The sequence below is a fragment of the Ambystoma mexicanum genome, chromosome 12 (genome assembly GCF_040938575.1).
Source record: "Ambystoma mexicanum isolate Mex_15411 chromosome 12, UKY_AmexF1_1, whole genome shotgun sequence".
NCBI classification, from domain to species: Eukaryota; Metazoa; Chordata; class Amphibia; order Caudata; family Ambystomatidae; genus Ambystoma; species Ambystoma mexicanum.
Window position 1 is genome coordinate 1,144,562,632 of NC_090936.1, and position 24,628 is coordinate 1,144,587,259.

Genomic DNA, 24,628 nt, shown 5'->3' on the forward strand with positions numbered 1-24,628 from the left:
TGGTTCCATGTGTTAATATCCCCGCAAAAATATCGCAATAGAAACATATCGTCATATTTTTGCGGCGATATTGACCCATGGACCCTGCGGTGGACACCCCCACAGCCCATGCATTATATTTAAATGTGCAGGGGATATCCCCGCAACCCCCGCTCCCACAAATGACCCCCCCAAATATATTGCCTATGGCGAGACAAACGGCCATATGTACGGCGATATTTTTGGTGTGGATATTTTGTAGGGATACAGTTTTATTCTAGAGCAGGTCAGTTCAAGCACGGCCCCCCACTACAGGAAAACAACCGGTGTCATTGGGACCTGGGAATTGGGGGAGAAAATCTGCATCTCTGGTGCCCTCATTTTCACCATCTATTATATATAAATGCATAAAAGTGGCAGAAAGTAACTTTTTCAGCATTGATAAAAAAGTCCAGAAATCGTAAGACCTGTACTGTACAGTATCCATTGCCAACATCTGTTGAGGTGGGCCGCAATGGATAGACACATTAAAAAAAGTTGCAAATTGCATTGAGTGGTATTTCTTGACTGCCACTGGATATATTGCCGAAATATCACTAGTGTTACCACCGGGCCAGTGGTCACCCTGTATTTGGGCAGAGTTTTGGAAATACCTCTGGCAGTGGTGCAAATTACCACCGGTGGTATTCAGCCCCCGAAATTCCACAAAGATGGTGTTGAGGGCCTACATCGGAATCAAAATTGAGTGCATCCAGTTAGACGTGCATTTCCCACCAGACAAATGAGCTATTCAAAAACACCTGTGTATGTATTTTTGTGTGGTTTTCTAATACTGCAATGGGTGATCGGAGACAGTGAGGCGACGGCGGGGGATGGGCGTGGAGCAAGGTCTGCTGAAACAAATTCTCTTTGTGCAGAACGTCAAGTCAGGATCACCTCTGCCAACCCCAAAATGGCGGATGAAGAAGACTATTAGTGACCCTTGCTTAACTGTGCTGGCAGTGACTGATCGGTAGACCGAGTCCACAGGTATCCCTTTCATCCGCCATCCGGAGAAAATTGGCCACCACCTAAAGGCTGGCCACTGCAATGAAGTATCAGGGTTAACCCGTTAACTGGCATGAGCACAGCACTTCAAAGTGGCACTTGAAGATGAAACACAACTACTTGCTCAATGATTGTTCCATCAGGAGGTAGATGAGCAATAGGTGTCCCGGCATTGGTACTGCACTGGTTACCTGCCACCCTCTGAACCACGGGCCCACTGCCTTCCCAGCTGGACACCTGCACTGTCTCCTGGCAACCCTGCACTTGGGGCTGTATCTGTAACCATACAGTCCCCCTACCTGCACTATCAATTGCTGTTCTGCACTTAACCTTGCACTGCCACCTGCTGGCCGCACTTATTGTTCTTAATCTTTGATCCTATGTCCAGCACTTGCTCCTCATCCTCTTCCCCCTGCACTTTCCCCTCCCCCGCTCCGATGCACTTGCGCGATCTCAATGTCACTGGGCCTAGTAAGATCGTTGTCTTGTTTCCTGTTCCCCTCCCGTGCCTCGTCGCTCTTTAAAACACTTGTGTATGGGTGCGCTATAAATGAAATATCATATCATATTATAGAACCATCCCTGCTCTGCAAGCAGCCAATGAATATTCTGGAGCTGGGCCTGTGCCTAGCCTGTAATGGTCATTAGGGGGCCGGCTGCACAATTATGCACTGTGGGTACCCTAGAAAGGCGCATGCTCTTACACTGATTGCAGGAGCATGCGTGGTGCGCTGTGTCCATAGTGGCGAAGTGACACCCTGTCACATGGGATATCTTCAGCTAGTGCTGGCCTTTTAGCCAACAGCACTTTTCATGCTGTGACATGTAGGTGCATATTTATAATGGGGAGAAGCATGCAACTTACGGTTGGATTAAAAACCGGGACGGGCAGAAGATGTCATGCGTGACATGGTGTCTCTTGGCAAGTACGGGCACAGTAAGTGCAGCATAAAGGGACAAGTACATTGCTAGGTGGACAAGGCATATTTTAAGAGAGCATTCTCACTGTACCTGTATGCCACATACTGCACTGGGCAGCAGTCCGACCACTATCACAACCTGCATTCAAAGGGCCTGATTCACAGAACCGTGCAAAGTGTATTTTTGCAGTGCAAAGTCCGTGCAAAGTCATTTTGTTCTGCACCAATGACCATGCACTGACTTTGCACGGAATTTGCACTGCAAAAATAGACTTTGCACACTTCCATGAATCCCGGTTCGTGTCGGCAGTGCAAAGTCACTTTTTTAGCAATGCAAAGTCACTTTGAACTGTGCATAAATTTCAGGAATCAGGCCCAAAGAATTTAGCCTATTACGATCCGAATGTCACAAGGCCTAGTAGGACCGTTATTGTTGTTTTCTCCTACCCCCACACCCCCTTCCCCTCTTTTGTCTTGTGGCACCTGGAAACAATTTCTGCTGTATAGGTGCCATACAAATGTTCAATAAAAAGAATTAAAAACGATGACTTGTCCTAAAATGCCCTACTGAGCGGTTAATGAACAGAGTCAAGGCAAAAGCCTAACGTAGTTCCTTTAACCACATGCCTGAGGCAGTACTTACTGTAGGGCTTGTATCATTAGTGGGTGGCACCAGGACGTGGATGCCCACGCCCTGCGCAGTTACGGAGTCACGTAGAGCGGTTTTGGTATATTTGACCTAAAACATTTGACATAAACACATTTGATCAAATTTATTTGACCTTTTTTCAGTCTAATATATGGGGGGAGTGGTTTAATTGTTTGAGGTCAAATGTTTTTAGGTCAATTAAGCTAATACCCGTAGAGCAGATCTTACTTTAGACTTTATATGATGTGCAGTGTTTGGAGGAGTCAAACAATCACAGTCCGTGCGTGCAGTTAACAAATGAACCATCTTATGACCTACAACTTTGAACAAAGGTATTGAAAATTCGATGAACTGGTTAACATACAAAAACCTTTTCGGATAATGATACTGCGCTCCATTCTTTGACAATTCAGCTTAAAAGAGCAACAAACACCAATGTTGTTCTATCACATCCATTTGATATTCAATCGTAAAATTTACAATAAAATGTATATCTCTATTTGTCATATTTTATTCCTATTAACCATAATACTAGTTAATATATTTTTCATTATCCCCAAATGAATAGAACATTCCATAAAATACATTTTAAAAAAACATCAGCGCTACAAATCGGAGAACCAAGATTTAAAACCCCGTTAGAAGAAGTTAAAATAGGCCTCACACTTCCAAGAGTTGTCATTCAAGGCAGTGCACTTGATAATAAATTGGACTGGAGGGGTTTTTAAAAGTTTGCAGCGAAAATAAGAATAAAATAAATGCATTGCACAATTAAGGAGCCTGGGGCAAATTCAGCATTATGCAAAAAAGCCTGTTGTGACATTAGCAATCCTTCACCTTGGTTTTATGCCATCTGATTGACCTATTTGTGTTTTTCTTTAGCTCTCATGCGCAGTACCATCAGCAGACACCAGTCCCATCAAACTGCTTAAGGACCGATTTGATAAGGTAATGGTTTCATCAGCTCACTTTAAGACTGTGGTACATTCAGTAAACTGCTGTGGTTAATATTGGGTATGCCCCTTTAAAACTCTGGTACATTCAGTGAACCGCAACTGCTGGGGCTAATATTGGGTATGCCCTTTCAGTGAACCGCGAATGCTGGGGCTAATATTGTGTATGCCCCTTTAAGACTCTGGTACATTCAGTAAAGCGCGACTGCTGGGGCTAATATTGGGTATGCCCCTTAAAGACTCTGGTACATTCAGTGAACCGCGACTGCTGGGGCTAATATTGTTTATGTCCTTTTTAAGACTCTGGTACATTCAGTGAACCACGACTACTGGGCCTAATATTGTGTATGTCCCTTTAAGACTCTGGTACATTCAGTAAAGCACGACTGCTGGGGCTAATATTGTGTATGCCCCTTTAAGACTCTGGTACATTCAGTGAACCGCGACTGCTGGGGCTAATATTGTGTATGCCCCTTTAAGCCTCTGGTATATTCAGTAAAGCGCGACTGCTGGGGCTAATATTGTGTATGCCCCTTAAAGACTCTGGTACATTCAGTGAACCGCGACTGCTGGGGCTAATATTGTTTATGTCCTTTTTAAGACTCTGGTACATTCAGTGAACCACGACTACTGGGCCTAATATTGTGTATGTCCCTTTAAGACTCTGGTACATTCAGTAAAGCACGACTGCTGGGGCTAATATTGTGTATGCCCCTTTAAGACTCTGGTACATTCAGTGAACCGCGACTGCTGGGGCTAATATTGTGTATGCCCCTTTAAGCCTCTGGTATATTCAGTAAAGCGCGACTGCTGGGGCTAATATTGTGTATGCCCCTTTAAGACTCTGGCACATTCAGTAAAGCGCGATTGCTGGGGCTAATATTGTGTATGCCCCTTTAAGCCTCTGGTATATTCAGTAAAGCGCGATTGCTGGGGCTAATATTGTGTATGCCCCTTTAAGCCTCTGGTATATTCAGTAAAGCGCGATTGCTGGGGCTAATATTGTGTATGCCCCTTTAAGACTCTGGCACATTCAGTAAAGCGCAATTGCTGGGGCTAATATTGTGTATGCCCCTTTAAGACTCTGGCACATTCAGTAAAGCGCGATTGCTGGGGCTAATATTGTGTATGCCCCTTTAAGCCTCTGGTATATTCAGTAAAGCGCGATTGCTGGGGCTAATATTGTGTATGCCCCTTTAAGACTCTGGCACATTCAGTAAAGCGCGATTGCTGGGGCTAATATTGTGTATGCCCCTTTAAGCCTCTGGTATATTCAGTAAAGCGCGATTGCTGGGGCTAATATTGTGTATGCCCCTTTAAGCCTCTGGTATATTCAGTAAAGCGCGATTGCTGGGGCTAATATTGTGTATGCCCCTTTAAGACTCTGGCACATTCAGTAAAGCGCGATTGCTGGGGCTAATATTGTGTATGCCCCTTTAAGCCTCTGGTATATTCAGTAAAGCGCGATTGCTGGGGCTAATATTGTGTATGCCCCTTTAAGCCTCTGGTATATTCAGTAAAGCGCGATTGCTGGGGCTAATATTGTGTATGCCCCTTTAAGACTCTGGCACATTCAGTAAAGCACAATTGCTGGGGCTAATATTGTGTATGCCCCTTTAAGCCTCTGGTATATTCAGTAAAGCGCGACTGCTGGGGCTAATATTGTGTATGCCCCTTTAAGACTCTGGTACATTCAGTGAACTGCGACTGCTGGGGCTAATATTGTGTATGCCCCTTTAAGCCTCTGGTATATTCAGTAAAGCGCGATTGCTGGGGCTAATATTGTGTATGCCCCTTTAAGCCTCTGGTATATTCAGTAAAGCGCGATTGCTGGGGCTAATATTGTGTATGCCCCTTTAAGACTCTGGCACATTCAGTAAAGCACAATTGCTGGGGCTAATATTGTGTATGCCCCTTTAAGCCTCTGGTATATTCAGTAAAGCGCGACTGCTGGGGCTAATATTGTGTATGCCCCTTTAAGACTCTGGTACATTCAGTGAACTGCGACTGCTGGGGCTAATATTGTGTATGCCCCTTTAAGCCTCTGGTATATTCAGTAAAGCGCGACTGCTGGGGCTAATATTGTGTATGCCACTTGTATATTTTCAGATCAAAGATCGAGGACATCTTCGGAGACGGACATACAAAGCCATCAGCGAAATCACAGTTTTGATCAGCTGGCTCAACACCTTCTTAAGCCAATAGAAATACAAGGAAGTGGGCGTACTGGCACAGCGTGGTCACGGCAGCACTTACGCACCTTCTAACCTGCCTCTACAGCATGGGCTGCAATATGCTTACTGGAAATATTTTCTGTACATGTGTATGTGTGTCTTAGACACAAGGAGAGAGAGGGTAAGAGGAGGCAAGAGAGGAAGAGTGTGAGCAAGCGAGATATTGTGAAGAAGACAGAGAGTGAGAGAGCGAGAGAGATTGAGAGTGCGGAACAAGAGTGACGCTCACATTCCAAACCTATGCCAAGGTCGGCCAGGCTGCCAATGGCCCTGGAAGTAAGCGGGACCCTAGCGCTTCCTATTTTTAATGGTGCTTTTTCATACGTGGATACCCACCCTTGAGGAATTGGACTGAAACTGGCAGCTCACCTGACAAATCCCTCCACATCTGTTCTCGCTGGTAATGGTGAATGGTAATGTGTATCCCTTAGTGTTGACGAGCTCTGTAGTCATACACCAAGCCGACGAGCCATCATAGCTACAGTTTACTTGAATTTACAATGGACTGAATGTGGGAAAAGTCTTTCTTTGTCTGAAATACTCAGGTTTGGCTAAGGGATTTAAGTAGTCCAGTCTGATGAGACATGAAAAGCCATTCTGCATGTTGCATGTTTACATTGGAGAAATTGTCCACTGAATTTCATGAAGTTCAAATGGATTTTAATTGTATATCGAGCCTTTGCATCCATTGTGCCATGTCCAACTCTAACTACACCATAGCAGGAGTTGTTCAGGTTGAAATGAACATGCAATAATGACACATATTTATGCTCTCGTACACAAGATACTGTGTACATCTGATATTTATAATCATAGCTCTATTATTTGTACTCTTAATGTTGTTGATATGAAATTAATTTAAAATAAGTACGATGACTATTTTAATAAGACTACGTGTTCATATTTGAGAAATAAAGAAATTCAATGCTGTGCACATTCTAAGATTGTATTCTTCTTCTATAACAGCAATGTTCCACCTGAAATTAGTGCCACGCGTGTTAATGATGCAATTGATGATTGTTGACATAGGCAAAGTTGCATGCGTAAAACATTACTGAATGGTGACAATGTTCTCCAAGGATCAACAGAGCCAAATTCACTTTGGGCCTCATTTTGAGTTGTGCGGTAATGGAAAAACAGGCGTAAATGTTAATAACAAATATATTTAAATTTAGCTACAGTCACTTTTTTAAACTCTCTGACTCTTTGAGAGGATTAATCAAAGTATTTGTCTTGTCAGATTGATTTAGATATAAGTATGCGATACATTTCTTCTTTTTATTTTTACTTTTGTAAGAATTTCTACTTATTTTTATAAAGTTTCTAAATCTTTCTTCTTCTTTTGTTCCCTTTAGAATATTTGTGTGATTCTTGATTGCTGTTATTTTCTTATTATTTTGAAAAGGTTAATCCTTAACTAAATCAAATAAATTTGAATAATAATACCGCCTTTTTTAGCGCTCTGCACCATCATCGGTTTTTCAACCCATATGGGTTAAAAAACACCTGCATGTTAATTAGGGTGATACCTCTATTTACAAATGTGGTATTGCCCCATGCAGTAATGCAACATTTCCCCAATGAAGTCCAATAGGAATCCAAAATGGGGAATGACAGCAACTAAAAACACCCCTCAATGCTCCAAAGAATCGTCTTTGGCTCCGGCCGTAGCGGTACTTTAGTTTGCATTTTAATGAGGCAATATGTGGTTATAGACTGAAATCCGAGGGTATTTTCTGCCTGAAAAGTACATGGGCAGAATTTTGCACGGAAAATGAAAATGCTCTCTTACCATACAGCGTTAGCAACCCGTTCCAAGGGCTGGAACAGCGGGTAACGGCCCAACACCCTGAATTATAGGCCCAAGCGAAGTGAGGGTTTACAACGTGGGAACTGGGAGATTAATCTTTGTTCCAGCCCTTGGAACGGGCTGCTATTTGAATTAGCACATCGGCTTACCAAGGCGGTAACCCTGGGAGTTATGAAAAAGAAAAAAAGTATTTTCATTCATTGAACGGATGCTGCGCGCCGCCTGTTCAATGAATGAAAATCCTTGGCTATGGTATTGGAAGGCTGGGCTCCATACGGAACCCCTCTTCCATCATCATGGCGGCCTGGAAAAGCGAGAGGTGGTGAAGCAGCGCTGCCGCAGCAACACTCAGGTAGGTCATGCAGGGGAGGGTGGTTGGGAAATAGTAAAAAAATTATAATAAATGAAGCGGGGGATGGGGGTAGTATGGCGGGTGGGGGATACAATCGGCGAGTTTCGTAGAAAGCTGGCTGAGATTAGAGGTCTCAGCCCACGACCCGCTGAACCTGATTAGCTGCGTCCCCCGCCCCGGGTGCTAATGTTTATTCGACTATTACCGTAAAAGGTTAATTTCCTAAAATGACGATTTTCACAGTACAGTTGTACATGTTGAGATTTCAAGGTAGATTTAATTTGAACTTTGCCAAGGGATTCTTTGTAGGATTTCAAACACCATTCAAAACACTTTAACAAGCTGCAAAATATCTGGTTGCCATCAGCCAGTGAAAACTCACTTTTGGCGGTAGGAAATGATATGCTGCAGAGGGACTTTGCGCGTTGATAGTAGCCCGGAACTTCAATTAATTCTTCCACCGGATAATAGCAACAGCTCTGAAATAGTTAACAACATTATAGTGGAGTTCAGATAGCATTGGCACTCAAGAAGTGCTGCCATTTCTCAAGGTACTGTTGGAATTCGTCTGCAGAGGAAGGGAGTACATGAAGACAGCAACAGTTCTTAAATGACAAAGTGCCCCCACTTTGGAATATGTATGTGCTACAGTAAGCAAAGTCCTTAAGAGAGTCAATACCGGCCAGATGAAATATTGCCCACTCTAGTAGGTCTAAGTACAAAGGACATCGTCCTTAGGACCATCGCTGCAAGCCAGATGCAAGATCCACAGTGTAGAGGCCACTTGCACCAGTACCAGACTAGAAGGCTTACTTGCCAAGATGACTGTGGTCCTCGAGATAGATGAACCAAGCACCGGACTACAAGGCTTACTTGCTAAGATCACTGTGTTCCTCGAGATAGATGAACCAAGCACCGGACTGCAATGCTTACTTGCCAAGGTCACTGTGGTCCTCAGGATAGATCAACCAAGTTCCAGACTAGAAGGCTTACTTGCTAGGATCACTGTGGTCCTCAGGATAGGTCAACCAAGTATCAGACTAGAAGGCTTACTTGGCAAGATCACTGTGGTCCTTAGGATAGGTCAACCAAGTATCAGACTAGAAGGCTTACTTGGCAAGATCACTGTGGTCCTTAGGATAGGTCAACCAAGTATCAGACTAGAAGTCTTACTTGGCAAGATCACTGTGGTCCTTAGGATAGGTCAACCAAGTATCAGACTAGAAGGCTTACTTGGCAAGATCACTGTGGTCCTTAGGATAGGTCAACCAAGTATCAGACTAGAAGGCTTACTTGCTAAGATCACTGTGGTCCTTAGGATAGGTCAACCAAGTATCAGACTAGAAGGCTTACTTGCCAAGATCACTGTGGTCCTTAGGATAGGTCAACCAAGTATCAGACTAGAAGGCTTACTTGGCAAGATCACTGTGGTCCTTAGGATAGGTCAACCAAGTTCCAGACTAGAAGGCTTACTTGCTAAGATCACTGTGGTCCTTAGGATAGGTCAACCAAGTATCAGACTAGAAGGCTTACTTGGCAAGATCACTGTGGTCCTTAGGATAGGTCAACCAAGTATCAGACTAGAAGGCTTACTTGCTAAGATCACTGTGGTCCTTAGGATAGGTCAACCAAGTATCAGACTAGAAGGCTTACTTGCCAAGATCACTGTGGTCCTTAGGATAGGTCAACCAAGTATCAGACTTGAAGGCTTACTTGGCAAGATCACTGTGGTCCTTAGGATAGGTCAACCAAGTATCAGACTAGAAGGCTTACTTGCCAAGATCACTGTGTTCCTTAGGATAGGTCAACCAAGTTCCAGACCAGAAGGCTTACTTGCTAATATCACTGTGGTCCTTAGGATAGGTCAACCAAGTATCAGACTAGAAGGCTTACTGTGTTCCTTAGGATAGGTCAACCAAGTTCCAGACCAGAAGGCTTACTTGCTAAGATCACTGTGGTCTTCAGACTCATCTGCCAAGACAGATCCAAGATCATCCACTTTAGAGGGCACAGGCACCATGTTCGCTGTGGCCTTTGGATATTGCAATCACCGGAAGGCCCCCTTATGAAATAATTGACACCAAGTTCATCCTGATTCTTGGAGCCATTGAGCCAAGATAGATTCCAGATCTCCCAGAGTAGAAAGCATGAGCACAAAGGCCTTGGGTGTGCTTAGGGCAGACAAGGCAAGGGAGATGTAAGTCGCCACATGGTAAGGAGGTTAGCCACTAAGGTGGACCTTAGGGGGGTTTACATGTTTTAATCACAGCTTTTTTCACCACCGGCTATTTTAACCATGGTGCATTCACTGCAGCCGCTATTGGGGCGTGATTGCTACATGTATGTATGTAAGTAAGGATGGAAAGCAACAGAGTGTAAATAGGGGAGGCACCAAGAGGGCCAGACTTTGGGTGCGGGGGAAGTAGAGGACCTGGAATGGGTAGGAAGAGTAGAGGAAAGGAGGAGCGCTGGAGTGGGAGAGGTGCAGTTGAAAGGAGTGATCAGTAATTGGTTAGCTGTTCTTTGAAGAGTAAGATCTTCAGGGCCTTCCTGAAATGGAGGTTGGAGGGGCCGGGGAGGTGGGGTCTTCAACACAGCAATAGATGTACAGCAGGATGATGCAAAATCTGCTCTTCACTGTACCCACAGAGTCAGATACTGGCCAATTATATGGCATGCAGTCTTTACCTCCACCCCCAGAGGCAAGAACTGCCCGGTCATGTGTAATACGATCTTTGCCAGGAATCGCTAGAGTTACTGGCCGTTTAAAGTTATATATTCCCCTTAGTAAAGTACTCCCCACTTTTGTAATCTTGGCCTGGATCCTGTAGGGGTAAATATGTGCTGCTCTGCACCCCGCAATTACTGCCCAGTGATGTGAAATATGTTCTACAAAGTAAAGTTGTATATTCCCCTTTGTAAAGTACTGCCAATTTAAGTGATCTTCACTAGGAGCTCCTATGGTTACTGTCCATTGATGTAAATATGTGCTGCGGGCACCCCAGCAGTTACTGCCCAGTGATGTGAAATATGTTCTGCAGAGTAAAGCTCCATATCCACCTTTGTAAAGTACTGCCCACTTATGGAATCTTCACCAGGGGCACCTAGTGTTACTGCCCATTGGTGTAAATATGTCTGCTCTGTACACCAGGAGTTACTGCCCAATGATGTAAAATATGTTCTGCAGAGTAAAGTTCTATATTCCCTTTTGTAAAGTACTGCTCACTTATGTGATCCTTACCTGGAGCCTCTAGAGTTACTGTCCAGTGATGTAAATATGTGCTGCCAGGCACCCCAGTAGTTACTGCCCAGTGATGTGAAATATGTTCTGCAGAGTAAAGTTCCATATTCCCCTTTGTAAAGTACTGCCCACTTATGGAATCTTCACCAGCAGCTCCAAGGGTTACTGCTCATTGTTGTAAATTGTATCATTGTACCTTGTTGTCATACTGTTGTTGTTATGCTGTAAAGTGCTTGGCTTAAAGTGCTATATAAACTCAATAAACATAAACATAAACATAAACATGTATGCCCTGTACCGCAGCAGTTACCGCCCAATGATATAAACTATGTTCTGCAGAGTGAAGTTCTATATTCACCTTTGTAAAGTACTGCCCACTTATGGAATTTTCACCAGGAGCTTCAAGGGTTACTGCCCATTGGTGTAAACATGTCTGCCCTGCACCCCAGCAGTTATTGCCCAGTGATATAAAATATTTTCTACAGATTAAAGTTCGATATTCCCCTTTGTAAAGTACTGCCCACTTATGGAATTTTCACCAGGAGCTTCAAGGGTTACTGCCCATTGGTGTAAACATGTATGCCCTGCACCGCAGCAGTTACTGCCCAATGATATAAAATATGTTCTGCAGATTAAAGTTCGATATTCCCCTTTGTAAAGTACTGTCCACGTGTGTGGTCTTCACCTGGAACCCCTAGGGTTACTGCCCATGTAAACGTGTGCTGCTCTATACCCCTAGGGTTACTGCCCATTTAGGTAAACATGTGCTGCTCTGCACTCCCGCAGTTACTGCCTATGATGTCACATATGTTCGGCAGAGTACAGTCCTATGCCAACCATAGTACATGTCTACCCACTTACCCGGTCTTCACCTGGAGCTCCTAGGCGTGTTAGCCATTGGTGTAAACATGTGCAGCCCTGCGCCCCAGGAGTTACTGCCCAGTGATGTGGGCATGTGATATATGCTCTTCCCTGCATACCCAGAGTACGTATTACAGAATAATGCGAATATACTATTGTGGGATTTAATAGTACTTCATGCCTAGTGATCAGTACTTCTCATAAACTCACACCTCTCCCCTTAGTCCTGATCCCTCCCCAACCTCCACAACAAGGCGATATGGAAGGTGTGGGGAGCGATCTTCCTAGACGACCACAAATCAAATAAACATTTAAAACAAAAGAACTGGAAAGTATCCCCCTGGCCACATTGAAAACGATGTGTTTGCAATGACTTTAAGCTACTGGGGGGTCTGAACTGTCTTGGGAGGATAGCTCAGTGGCAAAGTGCTCACCTTGGAAGCAAAACGACACAGAGCAACACATGTTCTGTCCGCACTTAGAAACCTCTGGGTATTAAGCACGTTATAAATAACATATCAAATCAGCAGAAGAGGGTCTCGTCTTCTAGAGCAAGCGGGCGAGTGTGCAGACAGCGACCAATGGTGGGCTTTGCAAAGTAAAAGGGATCACTGTACGCTGGGCACAATCAATGCAAAAACCTGCAGACTAATATCCCAGTGTACAGCGTGTTCCATAATATCAGGGCTCACTCCCACCGTGTCTGTTGAACGAAACCCAGAAGGGGTTCTGGATGGAGACAACGATGTACATACATTGCAATGGTACGGGGGAAGAAAGTGTGAATGTGTGCTTCTTTTTGTACAGCTGGTGCTTGGGGGCCAGTGCACACGTCCTGAAGTGGGCGTGGGAAGAGCGTTCCTCAGACAGGGCAGCGCAAGCACGCGCTGCAGCCAGCTACCCCACTCACCTCCCTCCAGTGCCGCAGAAAAGGGGGCAGGTGGACTGCTCTCCGAAGGGACGGCGGGTCGCTGCCAGTAACAGGAGTCCGACAGTCAGCCGTGACAGGACGCGTTCCGGCACGTTCCTAAAGACTTCTCAGTGGCACACCTGTTGGAAAACGTGTCCACTGCCTTCAAAGCGCACCTCTCGTCTCCTCTGAGAAAGCGCGCCCGTCGCTAGAGCTACCTCATAATGCGCCAGCTTTCTTGTTTTTCATAATCACTAAAACAGTGCACCTCCCCAACACTAACTCCCCTTCCCCCGCCCCTCGTTGTTTTAAAGTTATGTTTCGAACCTTTCTTCTTCTGAATTTGATTCTTTCACTAAAGTGTGAGGACCTCAGGATTGGTTTGCGAAATTCTACAGCATGGGCCAGAAAGCTCCGCCTCCCGGCAGAATCTGCCCCTCCCATTCGCTTTTGCAGGGCGGCATCGATGGGTGCCAACTTCTAGACTGATTTTTCAGGGGTTTGGTAAAGAGGGTTAGGCACGTATTAACGGCAAATCAACAGAAAATCATCCACCGGAAGTAACGTCACAGAAAACAGAGCCCTGTGGGGGAGGGGAGAGAGATCATGTGTGCTCGGGCTTCAAAAACCTAAACCTTTCGACCAAAAAACACCAACATCGGCATAATTTAGAGGACGAGGATAACCGTCAACCTTACTAAAAATACAACTCATTTACACAATGTTTCTAAAACATGCAGAAGCAAACTGCTAAAGTAAGTTGTCTCTGTCATGTCTTACTGGATAAACTCATTCTTTATTCTTGAACAGTACTTGTATTTTCCTTTTCCACCTATAATTACAGAACTTCAAGTACCAGAATGCAAATTGGTGGGAGCCAACACGCTAAGACCTAGTAGCATCTCAAATGCCACATGTATCAAATCCTCGCGTATGAATTTCCCTCTGGGTTGTACCTTTGTGATGCAGTCAACGGCTCTCAGGCATTTGTTTAGACATGTTGGCAGATTGTTAGGATGCATGATGAAAACAACACTGTACTCCCACAAAAAAGCTTAAACTCATATCATAGAAATGGGCTTGGTGGTCTTGTTAAGTTTAAAATAAGTGTTTAACTTTTCATTTCAGTGTATTTTTAGTTTGGGCTATTACCTGTTGCTTGCAACTCCTATAAGCCAGAACTATTGCATTGAAGCACATATAGGGAGGAATGACATATGAGGAGGGTCACAGAGTCTGTGGTGTTGTTTGGTTATGTGCCCCCCCTCCTCCCCCATTGCCTGCCCATGGCCATGCTATTCCCTATGGCCATTCCCACCCATTCCTGCCTCTTCCTGCCCAAAACACCTCCTCATGGGAACTCTTCAAGCTTGCTTTAATCAAGCCTTACCATCATGCTTTCCATTCAATGTGCCTGCCAGTGTTTGTTCAATGCAGTCTTCTGAGAGCTAATGACTTAATTGGAGTGTGGGCTGCATTGGAGTGTGGGGTGAATTTAAGGCCCTAAACAGAAATCCCCTTCACCTGAAACATGCATTTAAACACTGCCACCAAAAACGGCTGTGCTTTACTTTCCCTGTCACATGAGTGGCAAGCAGTTGAATACTGCAACCTAGAAACGGCCTTGCTTTGCGTTTATTTCATCTAAATTACAAGAAGTTATGCACTGCAACCAAAAACAGCTCAGTGTTGCTTTTATTTCACATGGGTGGCAAGCAGCTGAACACTATAATCCAAAAACGGCGACACGCTGCTTTTGTTTCACCTAAATGACAAGAAGTTATGCACTGCATCCAAAAACTGCCCTGCGTTGCTTTTATTTCACCTGAATGACAAAAAGTTATGCACTGTATCCAAAAACGGCCTTGTTTTTCTTTTAATTCACATGAGGGGCAAGGATTTCAACATTACAACCCGACACAGCTTTTGCTTTCCATTTCAATTGAACAGTATCCTTTGAAACGCTGCAAACAAAGAATGGCTTGGCTTTTTCTTTTATTCATGTCAAATCCGACTACTATGTGGAAGGGGGCCTACCCCTCATTGTCAATGGGCCAACAGCAAATGCAAAACAAAAAATGTGACACCGGGCCATGCTACATCATACAGAGTTGGCAATTGACATACCTAATTCCCTATGACCAACTCAAACCACATATCTAGTTCATATGTCAGGAGCTAATAGAATTATGAAGTTAGGAGACATTACTGGTTATTGTCAAAAAGAAGCCAAGAGAACAAAGAGGGGTAATAAATGCAAATAGACAAACGGTGCTCTCTTCCCTTGAACCAATCATGCCAGGGGGCGGAGAGAGGAACGGTAAACTGTCCGATCCAAGCGGTAGGGGTAATTACAGAGAACTCCCTCGAGATTATAAAGTGAGTGATGTTATTGGTGCTGTATAAGGGGACTGTATTAAGTCAGGACACACATAAATATCTGGGGAGACAGGAGAAGGAGGACAGAGAGAAGACGGCTGAACCTAACCAAGGCAGAGTGCAGTGACCAGACCTCTTGCCAAGCTGTCCAGAGTGTCATGCGATCCAGCTGGCTTTCCAGAATCCCAAACCAAAGCAAAGTGCAGTGACCAGACCCCTTGCCTAGCTGTACAGAGTGTCCTGAGATCCAGCTGGCTTTGCAGAATCCCAAACCAAGGCTTACTTTGTAAGAAAACAAATAACCCCCACCCTAAATTGCATAACACCTTCCTATTTGTAGTATTGCACCTAGTTTTCCCCCATTAATAACCACATTGAAAACCACATTGAAAACCACAAATAGTCAGTGCAATTCAGTCACCTTCCCATTGAAGAGTCTGTGTTTAGCCTGTGTATGTTAGCAGATTCCTTTTGGTAAATCTCTCAGTGTCTGTGTAAATCTGTAGCGTATTTTAAGTCAATCAATTAATTCCCTCATTGAAATTCACAGTACGAGATGGTTGAAATTCGAAATTAACCACCTTGTCCCTGGTACATTTCTTTAATTATTATAGTCATTAAAGTATTGTCTCAAAAGGATTAGCCTCCTTGTAACTGAAAATGGATATTTGTCCGTATATTGTGTGCATAACCCCACACATTCTTATTTGCATCTGTCCTATTGAAACCTCAAATCATGGTCCCATTGGGATCAATCCCTTTTGCCTACAGGTCCATCTGTTATGTGCCTCTGTCCTTGTCATTGAAAACCATGCTGAAGTGCCATGCTGTGCAGGAAGTGTGGGAGATAGGCAGGAAAACAAGCCCACAGAAAACTATGATGGAGGAATCCTTCCTCTCTCCGGTTCTGCTCTAACCACCCCAACTCTAACCCTGCACTTTAAAGGCCTTTTGGTATGCAGCACCTTGGTGTGTGGCTGGCCCTTTTGTTTAGGGTGTGCACTTTGAAGCCTGTTTCCCAGGACAGCTCCTACTGAGGGCTGTCCAGCTGGAGAAAAGTGGTACCTGTCCTCACAAATAAATGAAAGGGAGGCTCAGTCTTTCCTGCTGCGTCTCATGCTAGTGAGATGAGATAACAGCATGATGAGAATACACACAACCTGCCCATGGATGGCAAGATTCATAGAGGTGACTTGAGTATGATACAAAGTAGGAGCAGCATTTAATAAATATGGGAACTCTCTGCCACCATACCAAAATAGATATGGCATATATTTTCAGATGACCATGCCACCAGGTGGTCAGTTTATCACAATTGCATTGAATTTGGAATAGAGGTGTAGACTGAAATGCAACCCCTGCACTGCAGAGACTTGGCTGTCATCAGCAGCTTTCAAACCTGTGACGTCTGAATCTGCTCTGTGCAGCGTGAGAGCAGGGGCTGCTGCTCAGGATACTGCAGCAGTAGGGCACAGATATGCACTATGCTTTTAGCATGGAGTTTAATGAAAGGATGGTCTGGTTAGCATACCACCCTTTTTGGGGGTTGTAATTACCTGCATAGTTTTATAATTAATACAAATCAAAGGCCAGGGCTTTCTCAGCATTGTCAGATGGCGATTGCTCACACTCTCTTTTGAGGAATTGTCATCTGGCAAGGGTGTGGTAGCCCTTTTTAAAATGTTTCTAAATGACTAAAATAGTGTACAGTGATGCCTGGCTCCCTTGCCCTGAGATATACTCATGGAGACACATTTGTTACTGAGTTTGGAGTTGTGCAATATGCCAGAATCATGTGTTTGAGCACCTCTCTCCTTGGGACCCTTGCCTTGATTGCTAATTGCAGTCCTCCTTTGATCATCCTTTTTATCCTTTCAACCAATCCATTTGCTCAAGGATGATATAACAACTGGCCAGAAATGTCCTCATCCTTTCTGAAGTAAATTGCACATCATTATCTGTTACTATTTCCTTTGGAAAGCCCTCCTTAAAAAAACACAGATTCTGCAAACGTTATCATTGCTAGCGTTGTAGCCTCTGCCATTGCTCTCCACTTAGAACGATAATCCACAAATGTATTTATTTTAGAATTTTTAAAGCGCACTAAACCTGAGGGCATCAAGGTGCTAGTTAAAGGAGTTCCAACATTACAAAATCGATAAGAAACGTAGAGCAAATGATAAGACACATTGAGTGTCTGTATGAAACTTCTTGCAGGATGCACCTCCTCTACATGTCTTGGGAGAATAGCAGCATTCTAATTCTTGTCAGCAATAACCAGGAAGCTCAGACCACATGATCTTATAAGCCTAAATCTTTGGGTTGTAAGGTGCTGCATCTAGGAGGTCTGAGTGTGTTTGAATGAGCTTTGTTGAACTTTTCCGAGAGGTATCTTGGGGCAATGTTCAAGAGGCATTAGCGCGTGATAGCTAGCGTTTTGAACAGAATGCGCACACAGAACGGCAACCAATGCACATTTGTTCTAGCTGAGGAGAAATTATCTCTTTTTCGTCCACAAGAAAAATATGTATTTTCTTTCCTACCCTAAACCTTTAGTGGGATCCATCACATCTACAGCCACTTTGGCTCACGGCTTGTTTGTTTATTTATTTATTGATTTCTAATGCGCACCAAACCCAAAGGTAACAGGGCATAGCAGTAAGAAAATGCAAAGCTTACAGGGTTACAAGTAGGTTACAATAAGACAAATATAATTGCAGATAAAATTACAGTGGGAATATATATACAAATGTACAGGTAAAAGACAGATTACATAGTCCGTGTTGCAATATAGTAGGCAAGGGCAGCCAGGATAGGATAATACAGTAGTACAAAATAATGGTCAGTCAAGTTGAGCAAGTTAGTATAGTTCTCTCTGAAGTGTAGATATGGTTGATCTACTCTGAGCTCATGTGGCAAGGAGTTCCAGAGTTTGGAAGCCTTCACAGGAAAGCTATTACCGCCAATCTTGGTGAGTCTTAATCTCGGTACCACGAGGCAGTTGGCATTGCCAGCCCTCGTCGGTCTGATAGACGTTCTTCTGTTTAGTCTATTTACAAGGTAGCTAGGGACAACATTATTTAATGCTTTGTGGGTCAGGGAGGCCATTTCTAGGAGAATTGTATTGTAGGTGGAGAGCCATTTATGTTGGCGTCTGGTAGAAGAGATAGGTTCTCTTTTATTCACGACTAGTGCAGCTCTTAAGGTGTTATTTTGAAGAGTTTGTAGCCTCTGGATAATGGCTTTATTGGGGCCACTGTATAGAGCATTGCAGTAATCTAGCCTGGAGAGTATAAATGCTCTGGCCAGGATCATACAGCTGTTATTAGAGAGGAATGGCTTGCCTGCCGTAATAAGCTTACATGTGTAGGCAGTGGTGGAGGCCAGAGATTTCACTTGTTTGTCGAAGGACATGGTTGAATCAAGGTAAAAGCCAAGGGTTTTTACCTCCTTGGATACCCTAATGGAATTACCAGAGATGGTGAAGGAAGAGTATTCATGGCCTAGTTTATTAAGGTTAGAGTGGGCCCAAGATATTCAGCTCTGTCTTATCATCATTCGGGCATAGACCGTGAGTAGCCATCCATGCATTGATGATGTGATACACTCTATTGATCAACTCTGAGTCCTTGCCATAATCCCCAGAAAGAGGGAGGAGAATCTGAGTATCATCTGCATAGTTAGTGTAGGTGATACCCAGAAAGTCCAGATCATCAAACAAGGGTTTGGTGAATATATTGTATAAGGTAGAGGAGATACCAGAGTCCTGGGGTACACCGCACGTGATAGGGGCAGGGTCCGCTGCTGCCGATGGGGAGAAGACCCTCATGGTTCTGTCACTCAGTAATGATTCTATCCATCTGATGGCCTCTGTAGAAAAGTGGGCTGCTGAGTCCAGGTGGCTACATAGGACGTTGTGATTCACTAAGTCGAATGCAGCTGAGAGATCGAACAGTAGGAGGAGGGCTGTCTTACCTTTATCTCTCAACTCATCAACCTGTGTTTTTAGGTCGATAAGGGCGGTTCCCGTCCCATGTAATTGTCTGAAGCCAGATTGTCTTGCTCCCAAGAGCTTGTGCAGTTCAAGATATTTTTGAATCTGGGTGTATGCGACCTTGTCAAGAACTTTGAGTAAGAATGGTACCGTCGTGATAGGGTGGTAATTAGTAGGAATGAGCGGGTCTAGGGTTTGCTTCTTTAGGAGTGGGAGTACCCATGATTGTTTTAGGTTGGAGGGAATGGTGCCATAGGAGAAAGAGGCATTGGTCAGTTTAGCTATGAAAGGTGACAGGTCTCTGGCAGCATCTATTAATATCTAAGCTGGGCAAAGGTTGCCTTTACTATTAGATGGCTTGAGAGATAAGATGACTTTCTCTACCTCTAAAATAGAAGTTTTAGTGAAGCAGAATCTTGTAGTCTGGTCAGTGGGTTTTTCACTAGTTGGGGGGGGCAGTTGGATTGAGCCTATGAGATCAAAGTAACGTTTTTTTGGTTTATTTTATTTTGGAGGGTATTTATTTTATTAGACAGTGCATGTTGAATATCTGAGCACCATGTCTTATTTTAATGCAAACGTCAGGTGTGGGAATCGGGGACTCTAATTCTTTTAGTATGATGAATAATTCTTTCATGCTCGAGTTAGATTTGGCAATACGTTCATTATAGGAATTTCGTTTTGCTAGGCAGATTTCGTTTTTATATTGCATGGAAGTCGTAGTTAGCCTGGTTTTTTTCTCATTGGAAGGGCATACTCTCCAGGTAGTTTCGCACTTCCTTTTAAGGAGGCATAGGTCCTTTAGTTGTGGGGTGAACCACTTGTTTAGAGGGGCTTTAGGTTTACCTGGTCTAAGTTTAAGTGGAGCAATTTTATCCAGTGTGGTGAGCATAATTTTGTTATATTCGTGGACCAGAGTACCAGGGTCTAGGTTATCAGGCAGTGAATTTAAAGTGGGAAGAAAAGCGGGTATCACTTTGTCAGCTGTGATATTCTTTTTATTTCTAGTTGGGCAAGGTGGGGCCGTTTGAGGGGCAATTGAGGGTGGTCTGGTGGTTTTGATAATGTGAAAGACACAAGGGAGTGGGCTGTCCACAGTTTCGGCGTAATGGAGGTGATGGTGGCATTGCAGTTATAATCGGCTACCCAGTCTAAGGTTCTCCCTGTAATGTGGGCGGGTTTGTACATTTTCTGAGACAGGCCTAGCGCTGTGAGGATATTGGCTATTTTGAGGGCATGCTTATCCCTTGATCATTGAAACCTAGATTAAAATCACCTAGTAGTAGTTGTTGGATAGTCGTTTTAAGGTTGTTAGCTAGTATACTGTGCATGTCCTCCTCAAATGTCCAAAAAGGGACCAGCTGCTCTATAAATTAAATGGATGGTGAGTGACTGGGAATTAGTTAAGGGGAGTTTGGCAGTAAGGATGATTGCATAGTTTTTGGGGGAGCTAGTCTCAGTAAGAGGCTTGCTCTGGATATGATGGCGATACCTCCACCTCAGGTTCCATCTCTATCTTGTCTGGATATCGTATAGCCATCTGGGACAGCTAGCATAAGCAAGGGTCCTGCAGCATTGTGTAGCCAGGACTGTTATGGGAAGGACGTCCAAATTACCTTCCAATATTAGGTCAGAGATGTCCGTAGCATGGGCAACGAGAGATCTAACGTTTAAGAGTGCTCCTTTAAGGAGGTGTGCCTCTGTTCTAACTGTGACCTGGATGAGCGTGAGTGAGTTATGGTCAGTTAACTTCAGTTTATGTACCTTATGCTTAGTGGCATTTGCATGGCGAACAGACGAGGAGGTGGGCTGGTTAGAGTTATTGGACTTCTCACCAATGGGCCAATTTGTTTTCTTGTTCATCGAGGATAGTGATCTCGTAAGCGGTTCATACAGTTTGGCAAGTCTAGCACGGAGTTTGAGATTTCTATCATTGGTTGTACATGGGTAAGTTGCATAGGCTCCTGAATCTGAGGCAAGGAGGTGATTAGGTTGGGCAATACTAGAGTTATTATCTGCCATTTTAAGCAGGATAGGTGAAACTTGTTCAGCCTCAATTGGAAGGAGCAGCCAGTCACAGTATTCTGAGATACTAGTTGAGAGGAGTATAATAGCAACCGTTACCCTGTAAATTACATATTGGTTTGACATGTTTGGCAAGTGGTAATAAATAGTGGCTGCGAACACTAAATAGAATTAAAGAAGGTGGCCGGTGAACACAGTGAACAAAATCAAGTGTCACAGGCAGTATAAGCACAGTCAGATATCAAGTAATAACAGTGAGGAGATACACCTGGGCTGTATGACACAATGTAATGGCCGGTGAAAAGAGTGCACAGAGCACCGGTTCAGACGGGCAACATGAGCAGAGTCACGAGGCAAAAGGGAGACAATGCATATAGTACCAGTTCACATAGGCACTATGAGCACAAACAAGTTGCAAATGAGAACAGTGCGCAGGGAGCGTATTCACATGGTCAAAGTGAACACAATCAGGAGGCAAACGGGAGCCACAGCGTAGAACACAGGTTCACATGGGCAGTATGAGCACAGGCAAGTTGCAAATGAGAACAGTGCGCAGAGAGCAGATGCGCATGGTCAAAGTGATCACAATCACGAGGCAAATGAGAGACAGTGCACAGAGAACAAGTTCGCCAGGGCTGAATGAGCGCCAACAAGAGGCAGGTAAACTCAGTGGGCTCAGAAGCGGGTACTCCCTAATCACTTTTGACTTGTCACTCACAGCGCACTCTTGTCACTCTAGCATCCATACTAGGCCATCAATAGCTGTGTCACAACCTCCCCTTTGCAATATTACATCCCGGATGGCCTTCATGAGCAATCTGTATGATTCTGTTTCAGAATCCAGCAGGTGGAACTAGCTTAGATCCCCTTTTCAATCTTCCATCAATGATGCTCAATTCATTTTTACTTTCATACCATGGTCCAAACTCCTTCCCTAATGTCACTGTCTCTGGCCAGCCACTCACTGTGCACTCCTTTGCACACCATACCACAACATCTGCTCTTTCTGCGTGCCCCTATTCCTCAGCAGTGATGTCCAAGCTTTTCACATTTGCTACTGCTGCTAATTCTGCCTTAAATAATGTCCTCCATCTGCCTGGGTGATTGGTCACATTGCACTCTCAATGTGTCCCTCAATTTTCTGCCTTATTTCCCTCGCTCCCTCTGTCCTCCCAGATTTTCCATTAAGCCTGTCTTTCCCAGTGAGCTCCCAGTTTGACTTTCCCAGTAAACTTGCCATTTACAATAATCTCCCAATTTGACAGTTCCACCATTTCTGGCAATGTCAGTAGGCTCCCTGTTTGTCATTCCCATTAGGCTCCCAGTTTAACATTCCAACGAAGCTTCACAATCCCAATACACACCCAGTTTGTCATTCAGCGGAGCTCTCAGCTTGACAGTCTCAATATGTTTTACAATCCTGATGAACTACACAGTTTACCATTTCCAGTAAGCTCCCAGTAAACCATTCCCAGTAAGCTTAATATTTCCAGTAATCTCACAGTTTGATATTGAGAGTAAGCTATTGGTTTGACGTTCCCAGTAAGCTTGACATTCCGGATAAGCTCCTAGCAAGCTTGACATCCCATGTGAGATCCCAGTGTGACATCTCAAGGTAAGGTTGACATCTGCAATGAATCCCTGATTTTACATTCCTAGGAGGCATGACATTTGCAGTAGGCTGTCAGTTCAACATTACCCATAAGCTCCCAAGTTAGTCATTTTCAATAAGCTTGATATTACTAGCAGGCCCTAAGTTTGACATTCCATGTGCGTTCCCAGTTTCAAATCACCAATAAGCTTGACATTCTCAGTAAACCCCCTGATTGACATTTCTAGAAAGCTGCCAGACTGACATTCCCATTAAGCGCCCAAATAAAAAATTCACTGAAAGCAACCAGTATGACATTCCCAATAAGCGTGAACTTCTCAGCAAGCGCCGGATTTGAGATTCAATGTGCGCTCCCAGTTTGACATCGCCAGTAAGTTCCAAATTTGACATTCTCAGTAAGCTTGCCTTTCCCAAAATTCTCCAACTTCGATACCCCCAGAAAGATCCCAATTTGTATTCCTTTTTAGGTTTATTTTCCTACTGTACTTAAAGTTTGTCATTTCCAGTAAATTCACAATGTTACACTCCCAGTGCACAATTCCATTATTCTTCCAGTGGGACCATTTGATATACCGCACTGGAAAATCCCAAAGCAATACCAACTATGAAGTGGAGTGCGCTGCCTTTGGCAAAAACATGCCTGTGCAGTACAACAAACAATAAATAAATAAATAAATAAATGGAAAAGCACAAATCGTATTTGAACATCCCACAGAACATGTTGGACACATCGCATTGAGACAGCACTTCCAAATCCTTGGGGCAAAATGAGGGCATGCAATATCGTGAGGTGATAACAACCTTGCTGTTGATGCATAACTTGGCATGTGTTCAACCTCTACACAAGACATTCTTGTGCCCTTCTAAATCCCTCTTTCCACTTCATTTTAGCACACTACCACTCATCACAGTGTATATCAGTATACTCCACCTAGGCACTGAAGTTGCTTTACATATTCTAGACTGCTTAGATTACCATCGATTACTGTTAGATTACATTACATTTGGCCTCATTACGGGTAGGGCGGTAAGGCAACAATGGCACCGGTATCGCTACCGGCACCGTTGCTACCGTACCGCCACACTATGAGTTCTGCTCGCGGGTGCCCTTGCAGCCACCTGGCGTCACCGGGTGGCCGTACCGGTGACCGCAAGCAGAACTTGATGGTAGCAACGGTACCGTTTATAACGGTACCGTTGCTACCACCCTCCCCATTCCCATTGACCCCTATAGGGGCTCAAATGGGAATGGGAAATTATTTTTTCCGGCGCCCAGAAAAGGGCAATTACCGGGTCCATCAAGGTCATAATGACCCGGTAATTGCCCTTTTCTGGGTGCCAGAAAACAATCAATACCGGCGGCAGCCATGCCTGTACTACAGGCAAGGCTACCACCAGCCTCGTAATGAGGCCCATTGTCTTTAAATGACCGAATAGTACATTGGATTCCCTTAGATTACGCTTGCATCACACTGCATAACATTTAAATTCTCATAGATTGCCCTAGATAGCTTCGAAGAATTTGGGATTAATTTAGATTAGATTTGATTATTTAAGATTACATTCGGATGACTGCAGACTACCTTGGATTAATTGTGATTACTAATTGGTTGTTTTGAATTATTTTATCCTGCTAGATTTCTCTTACTTTTAGATTAACCT